The sequence below is a fragment of the Pyrus communis genome, chromosome 15 (assembly GCF_041283825.1).
Source record: "Pyrus communis isolate YQ-2024b chromosome 15, ASM4128382v1, whole genome shotgun sequence".
Taxonomy (NCBI): Eukaryota; Viridiplantae; Streptophyta; class Magnoliopsida; order Rosales; family Rosaceae; genus Pyrus; species Pyrus communis.
The window spans coordinates 17,311,102-17,331,172 of record NC_142579.1 but is presented as its reverse complement, the minus strand read 5'-3'; the positions used below and the strand labels follow the sequence as shown (position 1 = coordinate 17,331,172).

General features: G+C 38.2%; 1 pseudogene; it reads left to right on the top strand.

The window, feature by feature from the left end:
• The first annotated feature begins 6,240 nt into the window (after nucleotides 1–6,240).
• LOC148690601 (succinate dehydrogenase [ubiquinone] iron-sulfur subunit 3, mitochondrial-like) lies at nucleotides 6,241–19,039 on the top strand (annotated as a pseudogene).
• The last annotated feature ends 1,032 nt before the right edge of the window (nucleotides 19,040–20,071 follow it).

Here is a 20,071-nt window from a genome sequence, read left to right as displayed (position 1 = left end):
CTAATCACTAAAAACTCTGTAGGGGATTATGAATGATCAGAATGAGACTCCTCGTCTCTCTCATTTGCAGGAATAGGGTTAGTAGTGATTAAGTCAGTTTGTACTTCTTCAATATCTGGTATCATAGTAACTGAGCTTTCTTGCAACATTGGATTATTAATACTCAGAGGGAGTGGAAACATTTCAAACAGTTCCTCCCCCTGACTTGTAATATTCCCCTTGTGAGTAAAATAAGGGCAATCTTCTTCAAACTTCACATCTTTTGACACAATGAACTTCTTTGTGGCTAGATGGTAGCACTTGTATCCATTTTGGGTGGAAGAATACCTCACAAACACACACTTGGTTGCCCTAGTATCTAAGTTGCCATGGTTCAAGGCTTGAATGTGAACAAAGCGAACACATCCAAATACCTTGAAGTGTGTCAAATCAATTTTTCTACCCTTGAGAACTTTGTAGGGAGATTTAAACCCTAGCACACGACTTGGGAGTTGGTTGATGAGATAAGTGGCAGTGAGGATAACAAATGACCAAAATTTCTTTGGAACATGCATGTGAAGCATGAGGGCATAATTCTTCTCCAAAAGATCTCTACTTTTTTCTCTCAGCTACTCCATTTTGTTAGGGAGTCCCTACATAGCTGGTTTGGTGTATTATGCCATGAGAACTTATGTATTGAAACATGTTGTTGGATAGAAATTCAGTACCATTATCAGATCTTAACACCTTAATGTCTGATTGAAATTGTGTTTTAGCATGCATATGAAAATCTTTGAAAATAGTTTGGACTTCACTCTTTGATTTCATAAGGTACACAAAACTCATTATAGAGAAGTCATCAACAAATAGGACAAAGTACTTAAATCTTTCTATTGATTCAATTGCTGGTCCTCATACATTGGTGTGCACCATTTCAAAAAGTTTACTTGTCATAGACATTAATTACCAAAAGGTAGTCTAGTAAACTTAGAAAGTTGACAAGTATCACAAGTAACATGAGATTTACAAAAATTTGGAAACAGTTTAGACAAGATAACTTCAGAGGGATAAGCTAATCTCTTATGCAAAGTTGGTTTTCATCAATGGACTTCGATTGAGCTTGAAGAGCCTGAGTAAAACAGGCATTCTTGCACAGGTAGTAAAGTTCATTTATGAAAACCCCTTCACCAATCATCTTCATGGTGGGAACATCCTGAAACATCACATTATCTGCTGAGAAAATTGCACGGCAATTTAGGGTGTTTGTGATCTTTCCAATTGACAAAAGTTGGAAAAGAAAGGTTGGTACATATAAGGTCGTGGAAGGTGTTTTTTGTGAGAGTAAGTTTATTTCTCCTTTTCCCAAAACTAAGACATTTTTTTTTTCCATTTGCAACATAAACATGTGAGGGACTTGAAAAACATTTAAAATGATTTAAATTTGTGATTTTGTTTGTCATATGATATGTGGATACTGAATCAATTATCCAACAATCATTTTTAGTACTAGTTAATAGGGCAGTAATGAAAGCTTTGAGTATACCTGGTGCTTCATCCCTTGGGACTTTCTCATTTCTAGCAAGAAAGCTAGCAAACTGTCCCAACTTGGCTGTATGACTGCTATCTTCATTTCCTTAAGCTTGTGAACCTCCTTCATGTCCCTTAGTTTGAAGGTAAGCTGCAAACTCATTGATAAGTGACAATGGGTTGGCAGTGAACTTCATGGATCCTTGTGAGATAGTAGAGGGATGAGCATGGGCAAGTTGAGCCTTGTAATGAGGTTGAAATTGCAGTGAGGACGTTGGTATCATTTTTCCATCTTTGCTGAACTTAGGCTTGAGTTAAGGATGAAGTTCCCAACACTTGTCTTCGACATGCCCAACGCCATTGCAATATTTGCATTTCAGGTGTGTATTCCTACCCTTGTAATCTTTAGCCTCTAAGGTCTTGTAGTTTGATGTTTTCCCTTCTTGTTGGGCACTGTCAATGTTCTTCTTAAGTTGAAAGACACGTGCATAGTTGTTTTGATTTCCATACATATCATGCAAGGCTTTCCAAAGCTCACATGAAGAATTGTAGTAGGTAAAAATCTCAGCAACATGTTTCTCAATGGTGTTGAGCAGCAAAGACATGACAAGTTGATCCTTGCAAAGCCATGCACCGTATGTAGGGGAGGAGATATCTGGAGCTTCCAGACTTCCATTTACAAACCCTAATTTCCCTTTGCCTCCGAGAGCTAGTGACACAACTTGAGACCAAGGGAGATAATTAAACTCGTTCAAGCGAACTGAATACAAGCGTTGATTGGTGTTAACCTCGACGTCTGAGAAATTTGAAAGGGAGGTATGCGAGATGTCATCCTCAATGTTTACTAAATCTTCTTCAGCTATGTCTTATAGTTGAAGGAAAGATGCAGCGGAAAAAATGGCTCGACCCTGCCAAAAGAAAGCATTTTCTCGAGACAGAGATATGACCTCGCTACCAAAGTTTTAACCTGTTCTGATACCATATAGATTTTCTGGTTTAAAGTTTATATTTCATAATATGTTCAATGTACAAGACATACTATATATGAGAAGAGAGAGGAATGAGAGATATGAGGGATGGCTTCTACAAGCAGCAGACAAGAAAGAATAAGGCATGTTGCCTACCTAATAGAAACCTTACACAAAGACTTTACACCAATTAGTCACCTCCCTTAATTTAAGGGAACATTGATTTACAATAATACATTGAGCCTTACCCTAGAGATCACCTTTGGTAGGTGACTTTAAAGGCCGGGAAAGAACACTTCAACAACACCTACTTATTTTTTCTTGACAGACAATTTAAAGTTTGCAAATAAATACCTTAGATTTGTAGAAAAATCTATATAGGCTTGAAGTATATTTCGTTGATATGTGAAATTCGAATATATACAATTACATAACTTGGTCAGCAAGGAATTATCCCTGCAAGTTAAGAATACAATTACAACTAGGATTACAAACATATGTAGACTTCAACTAAGTTTCTACTTGTCTAACACTCCCCCTCAAGTTGGAGAGTGGATGTCAAGAAGTCCCAACTTGCGTAACATTGTTGAAAGCTTGTCTTTCTTAATAGGCTTGGTGAACAAATCTTCTAACTGGTGTGCCTACCAACATACTTGGTTTCTATAGTGCCATGTGCAATCTTATCTCATATAAAGTGATAATCCATCTCAATGTGATGAGTCCGCTCATGAAAAACAGGATTAGCAGCTATACGTAACGCTGCTTGATTATCACAAAATAAAACGGAAGGACCATCGAAAGGAATGTTCAAATCATTCAATAGAAACGAAAGCCAAATTAACTCACAACAAGCACCTGCCATAGCCTTATATTCTGCCTCAGCTGAAGAGAGTGAAACAGTTTTCTGTCGCTTCGTCCACCATGAAATTAAAGAATTTCCTAACAATACATAATATCTAGTAGTCGAACGGCGAGTGATAGGATAACCAGCCCAATCAGAGTCACAAAATGCAGCTAACTTAGTCTGATTGTCATAACGGAATAATAAGCCATGACTTAGAGTAGACTTCAAATAACTAACAACATGAAGCGCATCATCCATATGAGGTACACGTGGCTCGTGCATAAACCAACTCAAAACATGCACAAAATAGGTGATATCAGGCCGAGTTATGGTGAGGTAAATTAATCGTCCTATTAACTGCCGATACTTTTTAGGATCTTTGAGAAGTTTTCCTTTATAAGATAATTTTGTATCATCCATTGGAAAAGCAACGGGCCCTGCTCCCAGAAAACCATAATCCTTGAGAATCTTTAATGCATACTTACGCTGTGAAATATAAATCCCACATCGAGATCGAGAAACCTCAATACCAAAAAATATTTTAAATCACCAAGGTCTTTTATCTGAAAATGGTCACGGAGAAAAGGCTTCAGAGAATCAATGGCACTGACATCATTGCATGTAATAACAATATCATCCATATAAATGAGAAAGGCCGTGAAAGAAGTGCCAGACTTTCTGGTGAACAATGAATAGTCAGCTTTGGATTGTTGAAAGCTAGCAGAAAGAATGGCAGTAGTGAATTTGGCAAACCATTGGCAAGAAGCCTACTTGAGGCCATAAAGAGACTTGTGAAGGCGACACACAAGATTCTCCCCCAGTCACTGAAGGTTAGGAGGAATAAACATATAAATTTCCTTATGCAAGTCACCATACAGAAAAACATTATTAACATCGAGCTGGTGAAGTGACCAAGACTGACTAGTAGCAAGAACGAGAAAACAATGCACTGTAATCATCTTAGGAGTAGGAGAAAAAATGTCATGATAATCAATACCTTCGCCTTATGTGTAATCTTTAACAACCAAGCGAGCTTTATAACGCTCAATGGAACCATCATAATTGTACTTTAGCTTGTACACCCATTTACAATGAATGGGAATTTTGCCAGGGGGTAAGGTAGTCAAAGTCCAAGTACCATTGTCATGTAAAGCTTGAAACTCCTTAGTCATGGCACGACGCCAATTGGGGTCATTGGCAGGCTCGACGTAGGATGATGGCTACATATTCCGACTGATAGGGTTAATATATGAAATATGTTTGGGAGAGTAATGGTGGTAAGAAAGAAAATTACAAAGTGGATATCGCGTACCTTTTGCAGAAAGTTGAGGATTGGTGTGGTGGCAGAATCACCTGCGAGCAAACATATTCTTTTAAATAGGATGAGAGTTTATGGGTACGGGAAGAAATGCATTGGGTTTGGGGAATGTTAGAAGGGTATGTGGGCTGGGAAATGGGGGGGTCCATGAGTAGTGGGTGGGAATCTGGGGTGGTGTTGGTGAAGGGAGCAAGTAGGGTCGAGATGGTAGTAGTGGGATGGTGGATATGTAAGGTAACAACATAAGAAGAAGGTGTGGAAGTGGAGGTGGGTGAGGGAGCAGGTAGGGCCAAGAGGGTAGGGGTGCGATGGTGAACATATGAGGTGGCAGTATGTAAAGGTGGGATGGTGTCAGGAAGTGATGGATAGGAAAGGTTTAGAGGAAAAGGGAGGGGCAATGTAAGCGTGGGGGATAGGGAAGAGTGTGGTTAACAACATAAGGGAAGCAATCTACATGAAAGATTACATCCCTACTGGTCAAAGTGTGGTGAGTGTCGTGGTCATATAGTTTGTAGGCTTTTTGTCCAAGAGGGTAACCAAGGAAAATGCAATGATGGGCTCGAGGGGAAAATTTAGTTAGGGAAATGATAGAGGTGGCATAGGTGAGACAACCAAAGACGCGAAAGTGGTCATAGGTGGAGGGTTTGTTATGAAGAACCTTAAAGGGAGATTTATTATGGAGAAGACGGGTAGGGGTACGATTGATTAGATAAGCAGTGGTAAGAACACATTCACCCCAAAAATCCTTGATGAGTTGTTGAGTATCAGATTTATGTTTCATGAGAAAGACCTACATAAAGCGAGAAAAATCATCCACAATGGTTAAAACATAATGAGCTCCAGAAAGGGAAGATTCACGATTCGGGCTCCAAATATCACAATGAATTAAGCAAAAGGAAAAGTCATTGAAATTGAACTTAAACCAAAAGGTTGACGAGTTTGTTTCACCGAAGGACAAACATCACAAACATGACTAGAATCAAAAGAACAATTAAGAAAACTAGAAACTAAAACTTGCAAATGAGTAGATAAAGGGTGACTAAGGCGCCTATGCCATAGGGAGGATGAGATATTGATGGTGTTGCAGAGAGGGTGACCTGTGGGGATATAGGAGGCAAGGACCACTAGGTAAAAAAAACAAGTGGCAAATGCAAAGCGGAAGTATTAACCAAACATGAAGCGAAAGAAGTAATATGATTAGTAGTTCCACTTTCAAGGATCTATTAACCATGACGAGAAGCTACGGGTAACAAACCTTTGGAAAAATCATCACTAAAAATGGCATGTGCCTGAGGAGATGAATAAGGGTCTACAACATCAGTGTGAGCAACAAGGATACGAGAGTGTTGTTCCCTAGAGAGGTGCGACATTGCAACTTGGACATCCTTCAAAGTAGGTGATCCATGCACTTTATGAGGTGAGGGAGGTATTGTGGCATTATGGGCCTGGAGGCTGTTGGTGGGCTGAGTGCTATTATTGTTGGTGTTGCGTGTATGAGGGATATCATCATTGCTGTGTGAAGAACCAGTTGTTGCAGTGGATGTGAAAGAGCGACGGGGTGGCCTCCACAGTTGCCCATGAAGGGGATGACCAACAGGGTAGCCATGGAGTTTGTGACAAATTTCTCGGGTGTGAAAGTCATAGTTGCAAAGTTGCAATATGTGCAGTGGAGAGGAGGATGGTCGGAGGATGCATGGGAGGAAGAGCCACGGACCACCATGGCTACAGGTTGGTCTGCAGAGCGGATAGAGCCCAACGAGCGTTGCTTTTCTGCCTGAGAGATCAAGGAACAAGCTAGGCGAACAGTGCGCAGAGGGTTCATCAAAAGGATTTGATCCCGAATAACAAACAATGACTCATCGAGCCTCATGAAGAATTGCATAAGCTGCTGCCGATCTTTCTTGGTGCCACAAGAACAGGTGCAATGTTTGTTGTATGAGGCAAGTTTGTCCCAAACACCTTTGAGACGAGTGAAATAAACGAAGACAGATGAAGTACCTTGGGAGATAGTGACGAGTTCACAGTTGAGTTGGAATATGTGGGGGGACATTGCTTTGAAAGAACCGTTCGCGAAGGCTATCCCAGATGGCTTTGGCAGTGGTGGAGAAGAGAACGGACTTGGCAAGCTCAGGCTCTAAAGAGTGAAGAAGCCAAGAAAGAATCATATCGTTGTAGTGGCGCCAAGCCGCGTGTGTATCAGGATCCTCAGAGGAAGATAGCTCCTTAATGTCGCCATTAATAAAGCCAAGTTTGTTCTTGGTGCTTAAAGAAATGTGCATTCCACCCAGGTGGTATAATTATCTCCATTTAATTTTTTGGAGACAAGAATAAGGTTAGGCTGATAATAATGGTGAAGTAAAAAAAGGTTACTGTGATCATGGTCTCCCATGATGGAAGAACAGGAATGGCAGAAGAAAGCTGCTGAAATTTTTTTTTAAAAGAAAAGCTAAGGTTTTGACACCTGCGTTGTATACCATGTAGAAAAAGATATATGGGCTTGAAGTATATTTCATTGATACATGAAACACGAATATATACAATTACATAACCTGGTCAGCAAGGAATTATCCCTACAAGTTAGGAATACAATTACAACTAAGATTACAAACATATGTAGACTTCAAGTAAGTTTCTACTTGTCTAACAACATTTTTTGTTTGACATATGTTTTTTTTTTTGGGATCGTATAAAATAGGGTAAATTATACAAAATAACCTCAAGTATGGGTCGAACCACCATTTCATACCTTATGTTTTAAACATTGCACTGTCATACCTCAACTTATGAATTCGTTGCAATGCCATACCTCTGTTAAATTTTCTGTCAATTTGATTGTTAAATAATTACGTGGCAAGAGCAGGGCCCACTCTTTTGCCAACTGAAATAAAAAATTAGTTAATTAATGATATGTTATTAATTTTTATTTAATAATTAAAATTAAATTGAATAAAATTACTTAATTTTTAATTTTTAATTTAATAGTTTTCAAATACCCTCCCTAACCTCATCTTCCTTCTCCTTGCCGAGAACCTCCACACCCCCTGCCTGATGCCCTCCCTAACCTCAAATACGTTGATTTTTTCAATTCCTTTTCAATTATTCTCAAATCTTAGGCCTCCTTTTCAATTACTCTCAAACCTAGAAAGTCATGCTATCCTAAGCCAAATCCAGAAAATGTATTTCCAAACCCTAAATCTATTTCGAAGTTCAAACCAAATAATTCCAAAAAAAAAATAAAAAATAAAATCAGCTCACATCCCACATTCCCCATTTCCTTCACCTATTCCTTCCATCACTAGAACTCCGACTTTCCGAAACACTATCTGAAGGAGGAGAAGATGCCATTTCTAGTGGCCATTATAGAGCTGAGGTGATGGCGTGTGGGTTTTTCAATGAAAGAGGACTTGGAGAGAAAGAAGAAGGCATGCGGGAGGTGGAAGTGGAGATGAAGCTAGGGAATGTAAGGCCTGAATTGATTTTTTTATTTTTTTTATTTTATAATTTTTTTATTAGTTTTCAAATATTATTAAATAAGAACAATTTTTTATTAGTTTCTTGTCTACTTGGCACTAACTTGATATCCACATCAGCAAAAATATGGGCCTACAATTGCCATGTCATCATTGAACAAAAAAAATTGACAGAAAAGTTGACGGAGGCTAGACATTGCAATGAAATTTGAAGTTAATATATGACATTGCAATGTTTAAAAGATGAGGTATGAGTTTGTTATAAGACCCATAGTTAAGGTAGTTTTGTGTAATTTACGCTATAAAACAGTATCTGGTCTTAATACGGCGTGCTGGAATTACATAGCTTAGATTTTGTGTTTGCATGATTGAAACAGTCCCTGATCTGGTCTGATAGATTTTCATCCCTTCAGAGGGGTCGTGTAAGACATAATTTCTCACAATATATTGGATTTGTCCTAAATGGACAACTCACACTTAGGCTTATTACTTAGCTTATACAACTGTATTTTTGGTTATAGATGTTGTGTAACTAATCTTAGTCTTCGTGAGTTAATTAAGCACAATTAGTTTCTAAGCCTCATTTGTGAAGTGTATATATATTGAGTTGTAATTCCTTACACATTAAGAAATAAATATACAAGGCTTCTTTCTCACCTGGTATCAACTGCCTCTCTGATCCCCCTTTTTATGTCCAATTTGATCGGTGATCGTCATTTTTGATCTTTTTCTTCGATTATTTTCTTCAATTCATGGTGTCGACAAGCTTTTCTCTTTTATATCCTGAAGTTGTTGCTCATATAATTCAACGCTTGAAATTCCCAATTTCACAGCAAAGAACCCCCATTCCATAACTATTCAGAATATCAATTGTTTGGCACCGACAAAGCTAAAGCATGACAATTATCTCACTTGGAAAGCTCAGTTTGCTCTAATTTTCCAGCGATACAAACTAACTGTATCATTGATGGATCTGAGGTCTATTCACCGTTTTATGTTCTTAATCAATTTGGTCACTGTACTGGAATTCCTAATCCAGATTTTGAAATGTGATATGAAAAGGATCAAAATATCCTACTTTGGCTAAATTCTACACTCTTCGAATGATCACTGTCGACGTCACATTTTCCCGTGACCTCTGGATGAATCTCGAGCAACGTTTTGGCAGTGTCTTTGCAGCACACATTTTTCAACTTCGATGTCGCCTTCATTCTGTTAGCAAATGCGATCTGGCTATTTCTGAGTATTTACAAAGAATCAAAGGCATTTCTGACACTTTTATGGTTGCCCGAACTCCTGTCTCCGATCATGATCTTATTGTTGTCACACTAAATGGACTTCCTGGTCAATGCGAGTCTTTTATTGACCTATTATGCTTCACATTTCTTCTACCATGCTAGATGAACTTCATGGTCTCCTACTGAACAAAGAAGTCTTTATGAATCACAAGAAAAAAAGGTTGGCCTCTTCTGCTTCAGAACCATTTCAAGCTTATGTTGCTCAAACTCAGGCTCCTCTACTTCCTACGCCACCGTTCTATCCTTTTCCACAGGCCTATATTGCTTAGCAATTCAATTCCAATGCTCCTCCAAAGTACTACTACAACAACCAAAATTGTGGCAAAGGCTCATTTCAGAGAAATAATTGTAGTAACTTTCATAAGAATTTCAATAATTCTCGAGGAAATTTTCATAATTCTGGTGGAAATGGTGGTAACTTTAGAAATAATTCTGGCCATGGTTTTGGTAACTCATTTCATAACTCTAGTGGCTTTAATTGTAATAATTTTGGTGGAAGAATTTGCAATTCTTTTGAGCATAAAGAACTGATTTTTATGAATGCATGAATTATGCTTTTGACGGTGAAATCCCTCTTGTAAAATTGGCTGCTATGTGTGCTCACAATACTTCCAAGCCTTCTACTTCCACTTGATTGATAGATTTTAGAGCTACCTCTCATATTACAAATCATATCTCTACGATTCTGCCTACCAATTTGTGCTTTGACCCTTGATTTTGATGGTTCATCTATCAAAGATTGTATTTTGGGGAGGAAGCTTTCTCGAGGGCCAGTTAAAGATGGTTTCTATCCTATTTACAGATCCTTCAGCATCTTTCTCACATTCTACTCTTCTAAGTACTAAAGCTTCGTTGCAGCTTTGGCACAAGAGGCTTGGCCACCCTTCTACTACTATATTTCGAAAGATTTTACATAGGACTAAATTTACTCACAGTGGTGACCAGATTGTTAATTTCCCATGTAAAGATTGTGCTATATTAAAAATCACAAGTAGTCTTTTTCTTCTAGTACTAGTCATGTTTCTGCTAGTCTAGATTTGATCCATTGTGTTGTTTGGGGGCCAGCTCCAATCACTTCTATTAGTGGATACAAATATTATGTGTTGTTTGTTGATGAGTTTAGGGGCCAGCTCCAGTCACTCTTGGTTGTTTCCTCTAAAAGTGAAGTCTGAAGTTTTTCCTATCTTTGTAAACTTCAAATCTTATGTTGAAAATATGATTGGTAATAAAATCAAAATCTTGCGATTTGATTTAGGGGGTTAATTCACCAGTTTTTCCTTTTCATTCATTTCTTCTAAGTCAAGGAATATCTCATCAATATAGTTGCCTTCACACACTAGAGCAAAATGGTTGTGTTGAGAGGAAACATAGGCATCTTATAGAAATAGTAAGAACTATGTTGGTGTCATCTTTGGTTTCTCACAAACTCTGGTTGAAGCATTTTCCACAGCACTGTATCTTATAAATTGATTGCATTCTCTCAGTTAGACAAGTCTCCATGGGAACTTCTATTCAAAACACCTCCAGATTACTACAAGTTGAAAGTGTTTGGCTGCAGTTGCTATCCCTAGCTGAAGCCATATCTTTCTTTAAAGTTGGAAGGGAAGAGTACACATTGTGTGTTTCTTGGCTACAACCTTCAACACAAAGGCTATAGATGCTTAGACCTTCAATCTAAAAGTCTATACATTTTAAGACATGTCATTTTCCATGAAGCTTAGTTGCTTACTAGATTGCATGCCTCTCAGCAATCAAGTACTTCAGACATGTCTTCATTATTCACTCTTCCATTTCCTATACAGTTCCCTACTTCTCAAACTTCTGGTGCATATCCGAACTTAATAAGTGTCTCTCAGCTATCAAGTGCATCTCCACAATCAAGTGCTTCTCAACAATCAAGTGCATCTCAGAATTATCATGCCTCTCAGCAATTAAGTGTTTCTCCATCACTTAATGTCTCTTAGTCTCAAGATACTTCTTAGCCTACAAATGCTTAACTATCTCAACAATCCAGTTTGCCATCATCTTAGCAATCATATGTTTAGAGACTTAATCTTATCAACTCTCATCTTGTGGTAACAAGGTCCAAGGCTGACATTTTCAAGCCTTTTTTTTGCTACAAAACATCATCTTGATCTTGTCAATTTTGTGCCTACTACTTATCTACAAGCCTCCAGTACCTTCATCTCCAAGTCAAAATTTAGTAGGATGTAAATGGGTATTTCGAATAAAAAAGGAAGCCCGATGGTACAATTGACTGATATAAGGCTCGTCTTGTGGCCAAAAGGTTTCATCAGCAGGAAGGAATTGATTTTCAAGGGACTTTTAGTCTAGTTGCAAAGCCAGTTACTATCAGAATCCTATTAACTCTTGTTGTTCAATATGATTGATTCCTTAATCAGTTGGATATTAGAAATGCATTTCTTCATGGCAATTTGAAAAAAGAGGTGTTTATGCAATAACCTCCTAGATTCATTGATTCATCCAATCCATCATTTGTTTGCAAACTCTTCAATACCTTGCTCTCTCTTGGTTTTAAAAACTCTCAGTCTGATTGTTCTCTATTTGTGCAAACTTAACCTTCTGTTGTGATTGTATTGGTGTATGTGGATGATATACTAGTCATTGGACCTAATGCTGTTCATTATCAAGCTCTCTGTTTCCTGTAAAGGACTTAGGTTCCCTCCACTATTTTCTTGGCTTAGAAGTTCAGAGATCCAAGAAAGGTATTCTTCTTGTCAAAACTCATATCGAAGGAAGTAAACCTTGTGCAACTCCTCTTGGCACTGCAAAATTGGATCATATTGGTGAATTGTTATTTGATCCCAAGAAATATAGATCCATAATAGGAGGCTTACAATATTTTACCTGGACAAGACCAGACCTCTCATTTTTAGTAAATCAAGTTTGTCAATCCCTTAATTGTCCAAGAGATACACATTTCCAAGCAGTCAAACATATATTAAGATTTCTCAAAGGTTCTGTTGATCAAGGGTTATGGTTTACAAGGGGTGCACTTCTTCGCACAGCCTTCTCTGATGCAAATTAGGTTGGTTGACGATCTACTAGTGGTGACAATGTATATTTAGGCAGCAACCTTATCAATTGGATTGCCAAAAAGCAACACAATGTTGCTAGATCTTCCACAGAGGCTGAGTATAGGTCTATTGCCCACATTGCTGCTGAATTAGATTGGATTTGCAAAAATTTCAGGGACATTTCATTTCCTCTTTCTCTGGTTCCAAAGATTTGGTGTGATAATATTTTTGTGATATCATTGGCATCTAATCCTGTTTTCTATGCTCGTACTAGGTATGTTGAAATCGACTATCACTATATAAGGAGCTTGTTCTTGCAAATTTGGTTAAAGTCATGTATGTGAATACTCAGTTTCAACTTATAGACATTCATACGAAGTCATTATCAAAGGCACAGTTCAAGTTTCTTCAATCCAAGCTATCTTCAGGTTCCCCTCCGTTCAGCTTGAAGGGGTGTAAAGGGACAACTCATACTTAGGCTTATTACTTAGCTTGTACAGTTGTATTTTTTGATATTGCTATTTTGTAACTAAATTTAGTCTTAGTGAGTTAATTAAGCACAACTAGTTACTAAGCCTCATTTATGAAGTGTATATATACTAAGTTGTAATTCCTTACACATTAAGAAAGAAATATACAAGGCTTCTTTCTCACATATCGAACATAATTTTATGCACTCTTTACACTTCTTGCAACTTTTTAATAGCCATTGGATTGAATAATTAAGCACAAGATTGTAGAATGTCAGAAGAGTGTGGAAATTACTTTCCATTTAATAAGTCTAGTCTCGACATTTATGAGTTCTCCAAACAACGGCTAGCATATTCGTTTAATTGAATTAGTCCATTCTAAGCGAAGCCAACAAATAGGTTAGGGTCAGTTGTGCTTAACTGTGTATTTTGGAAGAAATTTGGGCATGAAAGGCCAGACGGGCGTAGGTTTAACATTTAGAAGTTTGTTAATTAGGCTTCATATGTATATTATCATTGCTAGGTTGATTGAGCCGTGGCTGAAGAAACAAAGCCGCCAAAGGATGGATGGTCGAGAGTACAGACAATCTCCTGCTGACAGAAAAAAGCTCGACGGGCTTTACGAGTGCATACTTTGTGCTTGTTGTACTACCTCACGCCCATCTTACTGGTGGAAACCAAAGGAGTTTCTTGGACCAGCTGCATTGCTCCATGCCTATCGATGGATCGTTGATAGGTAGTATTTTAACCAAATAGTTAGTGATGACCAAATCTAGCTGCCATAAGTTTAAGTAGTACTAAAAATTTGTAATTTTGAGTCACCGTAAATTAGCTGGCAGTATTTCATTTGTACATTTTTAAGCTTGCGATGATTCTGATTTTTTCGTACAAGTACCATGGAAACAGTTTTGGCGATTTGAGTAGTATGACCATGTTAGTTTATATATATGTGTGATGGATTCGTGTTTGTTTGGCAGTCGAGACGAGTTTACTGAGCCACGATTGCAGGCATTGACAGAAGACCGCACAAGGCTATATAGATGTTAGTATGTAAGTTGTTGAGCTGATTAGAAAATGTTATAAGATTGTTATGTGTGTTATGTCTCAGCTCATAGGCTGAGCTATTGTGTAAATCTGTGATGTGTTGATTAAGTCTCATAGGGCTTATCATTTGACAAGTGTCTTGATCTTAAGATACGTTGTAATGGTTGGTTGAGATTGAATTGAGGATATGTCTCTCTCTCTCTCTCCTATCAGTTAAGTGACTCTTCGAGCTATTTTGTTCTGTAAGAAATACAATGATAGTTGTTCAAGAGCTGTGCTCTGTGTGTTTCTTCTCTCTCTGATTTCATCTTCAAACCTTTTCAGAATATTTGTCTCAAATCTTGTTAGACTTGGTTATGTAGTTCTATAGCTCGGATTCTAACATGGTCTCAAAGCCGAGTTCGATCTAAAACTTCTGGGCGTTGTTTCTACGAGTGGGTAAGCTCGGAATCACAGCAAAAGCTTATTGCAGTGATTTGAGTGTCCAGTATGGCTGGATCTGGAGGAGGAGAGCTTCGGGCTCCAATTTTTAATGGCGAGAATTTTGATTTCTGGCAAATCAAAATGAAGACCATCTTTTGATCGTATGAACTGTGGAATATGGTTGAGAGTGGGTATAGAGCTCCGACAAAGGAGGAGGAACTCACAGAGGCGGAGAGGAAGCTGCTGCGTGATAATGTCGTTAAGGATGCTAGAGCACTCGGTATTATTCAAGGTGCGGTTTCAGATCAAATTTTCCCGAGGATTGCAACTCAGGAGAGTGCGAAGGCTGCGTGGGACATTCTGAAACAAGAGTTTGTTGGTGATAAACAAGTAAGATCTGTGAAACTTCAAGGTCTTAGGCGAGATTTTGAATATACTCGCATGAATGATAGTGAATCTCTTTCTGTGTATATTGCTAAATTGTTTGATCTGATTAATCAAATGAAGAGCTATGGTGAGGATCTTAGTAATCAAATAGTTGTTCAAAAATTATTAATCAGTTTACCTAAGTCCTATGATAGTATTGCAGCTGTAATAGAGAATACTAAAGATTTAGACACCATAGATGCACATGATGTTGTAGCTATCTTGAAGAGGTATGAACAAAGGTTGGATAGACATGGAGAGAGTAGTATGGAGAAAGCATTTGCCAGTTTGAAATTTGTCCCGAAGTCTAATAGGTTCAGTGGTCAGCCAAACAGTAACAAATATCACAAGAATTTTAAGCCAAAAGAGAAACAATGGAGTAACAAGTGTGATTGGAGTAATAAGGGTGGATTCACTGTGAAGAATGAGGCAAACAACACTGGGGATAAGTGTAAATTCTGTGATAAACTTCATTATGGAGAGTGTTGGCTTAAAAACAAAGTCAAGTGTCACAAGTGCAACAAAATTGGGCATATTGCAAGATATTGTAATATGAACAAGGCTGTGCAGCATGTGAACTTTGCTAATCAGGTTGAAGAAACTGGAAATTTGTTTTATGCAAATCATTCTGGAGAAGTGAGGAAGATAAGTGATGAATGGTATATAGATAGTGGATGTAGTAACCATATGACATCCAGAGAAGATCTACTTGTTGATATAGACAGGAAAGTGAAAGCCAAAGTCCAAGTTGGCATTGGAGTTTTGGTTGAAGTTGAAGGGAAAGGGACACTGATCATTGAAACAATAAAGGGTCGAAGATATATAAAAGAAGTTATGCTTGTACCTGGCCTTGCAGAAAATTTGTTAAGTGTGGGACAAAAGACTGAGCACGGTTATTTTCTGTTATTTGGAGATTATAAGGTGGATGTGTTTGATGATAGATCCTTACAGAACCTGGTAGTCAGTGTGAAGCAGAAAGGAAATAGATGTTTTCCTTTGATTCTCAACACAAACAAGGAGATTGCATTGAGGACAAATGTGCAGGAGTGTGTTAGAATTTGGCACAAGAGATTTGGGCATCTAAATTTCAGAAGTCTCAAACTGTTACAGAGTCAAGAGATGGTTTTGGGGCTGCCTGAAATCCAAGACAGTGAAACTGTGTGTCAAAGTTGTGCACTAGGGAAAAATCACAGGGAACCATTTCCCAGAGAATCAATGTGGAGAGCAAAAGAACCACTTGAGCTAATACACTCAGATTTGTGTGGTCCCATGCAAACATCCAGTTTGAGTGGCAATCGATACTTCATTACCTTCATAGATGATTATTCAAGAATGTGCTGGGTATATTTCTTGAGAAACAAATATGAGGCTTTCTATGTGTTTAAGAAATTTAAAGCCATGGTTGAGCTTCAAAGTGGATATCATGTCAAGAAGCTAAGAACAGATAGAGGAGGAGAGTTCAATTCACACGAGTTTGGAAAATTCTGTGAAGACTTGGGAATAGAAAAACAGCTCACAATTGCATACTCTTCACAGCAAAACGGAGTAGCAGAAAGGAAAAACAGAACAATTGTGGAGATGGCAAAGTGCATGATCTTTGAGAAAGAACTCCCATACAATCTCTGGTGTGAAGTAGTAAACACATCTGTTTATCTGCTAAACAGGAGTCCTACAAAACCAGTGAAGCATACTACACCCTTTGAGAAATTTAGTGGTAGAAAACCTGGGGTTAAACACTTGAAAGTGTTTGGTTCAGTTTTTTATTCTCTTATTCCAGGGAATCTAAGACACAAATTAGAAGAAACAAGTGTTATGGGTGTGTTCATTGGATATGGTACCTGTGAAAAGGGGTATAGGGTACTGAATCCTCTAACTCAAAAGGTTTTGTTATCTAGGGATGTAATTTTTGATGAGAATGGTAAATGGGATTGGGAGAAACACAAAGTCAAGGAGGTTTGTATTCCTTTATCTGCAGTTGAATCTTCAGAGTTAGACAGAATTGATGAGTTGTCTGAATTTCATGAACAAGAAGGATGTGATGGATCTCAAGTTCAAGCTGGAAGTTCTCCAGTTGCTGCTATTGGTGAATCAAGTAACTCACTGGTCTCATCTCAGTATGACAATACTCCACTGAGATATAGAAACCTGAGTGAGATCTATGAGAGCTGTCACTTATGTATTGTTGAACCTGAATCCTTTGATGAAGCTGCACAAGATGAAGCTTGGAAAAAGGCAATGAGGGATGAAATGAATATGATTGAGAAAAATCAGACATGGGAGTTGGTGAGAAGACCCTCAGATAAGCCTGTGATTGGGGTAAAATGGGTGTATAAAACAAAGCTGAATTTGGATGGAACAGTGCAAAAGAACAAGGCTAGACTTGTTGCTAAAGGCTATGCACAAAAGCCTGGAATTGATTTTAATGAGACTTTTGCACCTGTTGCAAGGTTAGACACTGTTAGAACTCTGATTGCACTGGCAGCAAAGAATAAATAGAAGTTATTTCAACTAGATGTAAAGTCTGCTTTTCTGAATGAAGTATTAGAAGAGGAAGTATATGTTGAACAACCAGATGGGTTTGTGGTGCAAGGAGAGGAAGAAAAGGTTTACAGATTACATAAAGCCTTGTATGGCCTAAAACAGGCACCTAGGGCTTGGTATGGTGAAATAGATTCATATCTTATGCTTTGTGGATTTAACAAAAACATCAGTGAAGCAACTCTGTACACCAAGTACAAGGGAGACATAGATTTGATCATAGTATCCATCTATGTTGATGATATTATATATACTGGAAATTGTCAAGAATTAATGGATGTTTTCAAAGCTGAGATGATGCATAAGTATGAGATGACAGATCTTGGTCTTTTACACCATTTTCTTAGAATGGGAGTGATCCAAACTGAGGAGTGTATCTTCATTCATCAGAGGAATTATGCCCTGTCTCTTTTGAAGAAATTCTTATTATAGAATTATAAACCAGTGAGTACTCCTTTGGTTCCAAGTGACAAACTAAGAAAAGAAGATGGAAGTGGAAATGCAGATGAAGCTCAGTATAGACAGATTGTAGGTAGTCTGCTGTATCTCACAGCAACTAGACCTGATATAATGTATGCTGCTTGTCTCTTAGCTCGGTTTATGCATTGTGTAACTAACAAGCATTATGGAACAGCAAAGAGAATATTGAGATATGTTCAAGGAACTCTTGACTTCGGTTTGGAATACAAGAAAGGTGAAGGAACACTCTTAATGGGATACTGTGACAGTGACTGGAGTGGCTAAGAGGATGATATGAAAAGCACATCCGGGTATGCTTTTACTTTTGGAAATGGGATTTTCTCTTGGTCTTCAATCAAGCAACAATGTGTTGCATTATCCACAGCCGAAGCAGAGTATATCAGTGCTTCTGAAGCAACAGCACAGGCTACTTGGTTGAGATTTGTTCTAGAGGATTTTGGTGAAATGCAAACAGTTGCAACACCAATGAATTGTGACAATACATCAGCTATAGCCATCACCAAGAATCCCATCTTTCATCAGAATACCAAACATATAAACAGAAGATATCATTTTATAAAGGAAGCATTGCAGCAAGGAGTAATTGATTTGATTCATTGTCCAACTAAGGAGCAAATAACAGATATCTTTACAAAAGCATTGGCAAAGGAGCAGTTCACTTACTTGAGAAATCTTCTTGGGGTGAAATCAGTTCACAACTTACAGGGGAGTGTTAGTATGTAAGTTGTTGAGTTGATTAGAAAATGTTATAAGATTGTTATGTGTGTTATGTCTCAGCTCATAGGCTGAGCTATTGTGTAAATCTGTGATGTGTTGATTAAGTCTCATAGGGCTTATCATTTGACAAGTGTCTTGATCTTAAGATAGGTTGTAATGGTTGGTTGAGATTGAATTGAGGATATGTCTCTCTCTCTCTCTCCTATCAGTTAAGTGACTCTTCGAGCTATTTTGTTCTGTAAGAAATACAATGATAGCTGTTCAAGAGTTGTGCTCTGTGTGTTTCTTCTCTCTCTGATTTCATCTTCAAACCTTTTCAGAATATTTGTCTCAAATCTTGTTAGACTTGGTTGTGTAGTTCTATAGCTCGGATTCTAACAATAGATGCAGGGTAATAAAGAATTGCACAGCTACTTGCCCGAAAAGCCTTAATCCAGCTGATGCCATCAACAAAATGAAGAATAAGCACTTGTTTGTCTCAGCCAGTCGAAATGGTTGAGGATCAAGGATATGTTATCTCAGCCAGACCAGTTGGTTGAGAGCTTCTAAACATGTATGCATGGGGCTCCCATAAAATATAGAGATGTAAGCAAGTCTAGTAACGCATCTCTCTATAACTGAAAGACAACTACATGTGTAAAATAAAATAACCACAATTAGAGGACTGTGTAGTAAAATTTTTTTGGGACAAGACACACAAACACAAACATAATCTAAAGGGTTCCGGACTCGGATGCAAAGAGGCCGCGAGCACACTGCACGCCATTTCATTTTCTGTTTTGATTCAAATGGCAGCTGAATCCTAAACAAGTGACTTGAAAAATAAACGTCCTACATCATCTCAAAGATTTGACAGCCAGCTCCAAATCATCTGGAGAAAATTTTATTGCGCACAAAATTACTCTTAAATATGAACAAATTAACTTTGGTAAATTCTTATGAAACCTTGGAAAAATGGTTTGGGTCATAAATAAAAACCAGGCATGCCAAAGGGCGAAATGATTTTTTTTGCTAAAGGCGTGTAAATAAGCTTCGTCTGTCAATGTACAGTATGTCCAATACCCAATTCCTGATCCAAGGGCTTTATCACTAACTGCTTACTAACCCGTACAAGTGACTTCTCCAACGTACTTTCCAAGGTCTTTTGAAGGTTAACGTGATCCAAGTTTCTTGGTCGATCACAATCATTCTCTGCAAAAAAGTTCTTACTGCAGTTCGTCTTGCTTGCTTTTTAAGGCAATTTTTATAAAGAGACTTTGTTGGCAACTCGGAGGACATGAAGCGGATCATTCAGGTTATGTGTGGCGCGGTGGAGAGATCGGAAAGGAGCACGGAGCTGGTGCCTGACTTTTTTAGAGCCTTGAATTACTCTGGTCGATGCTGTTTAGGATTGTGGCTAGCGGGCAGCATATCGGGTCTAGGTTGGGGTGGCGGGTGGTGTATTGGGTCGAGGTTGTGGGTGGTGGGTCTGTAGACATGTAAATTTCATTGCATACAAATGATGCATAGCAAAACTCCACATGGCATATGA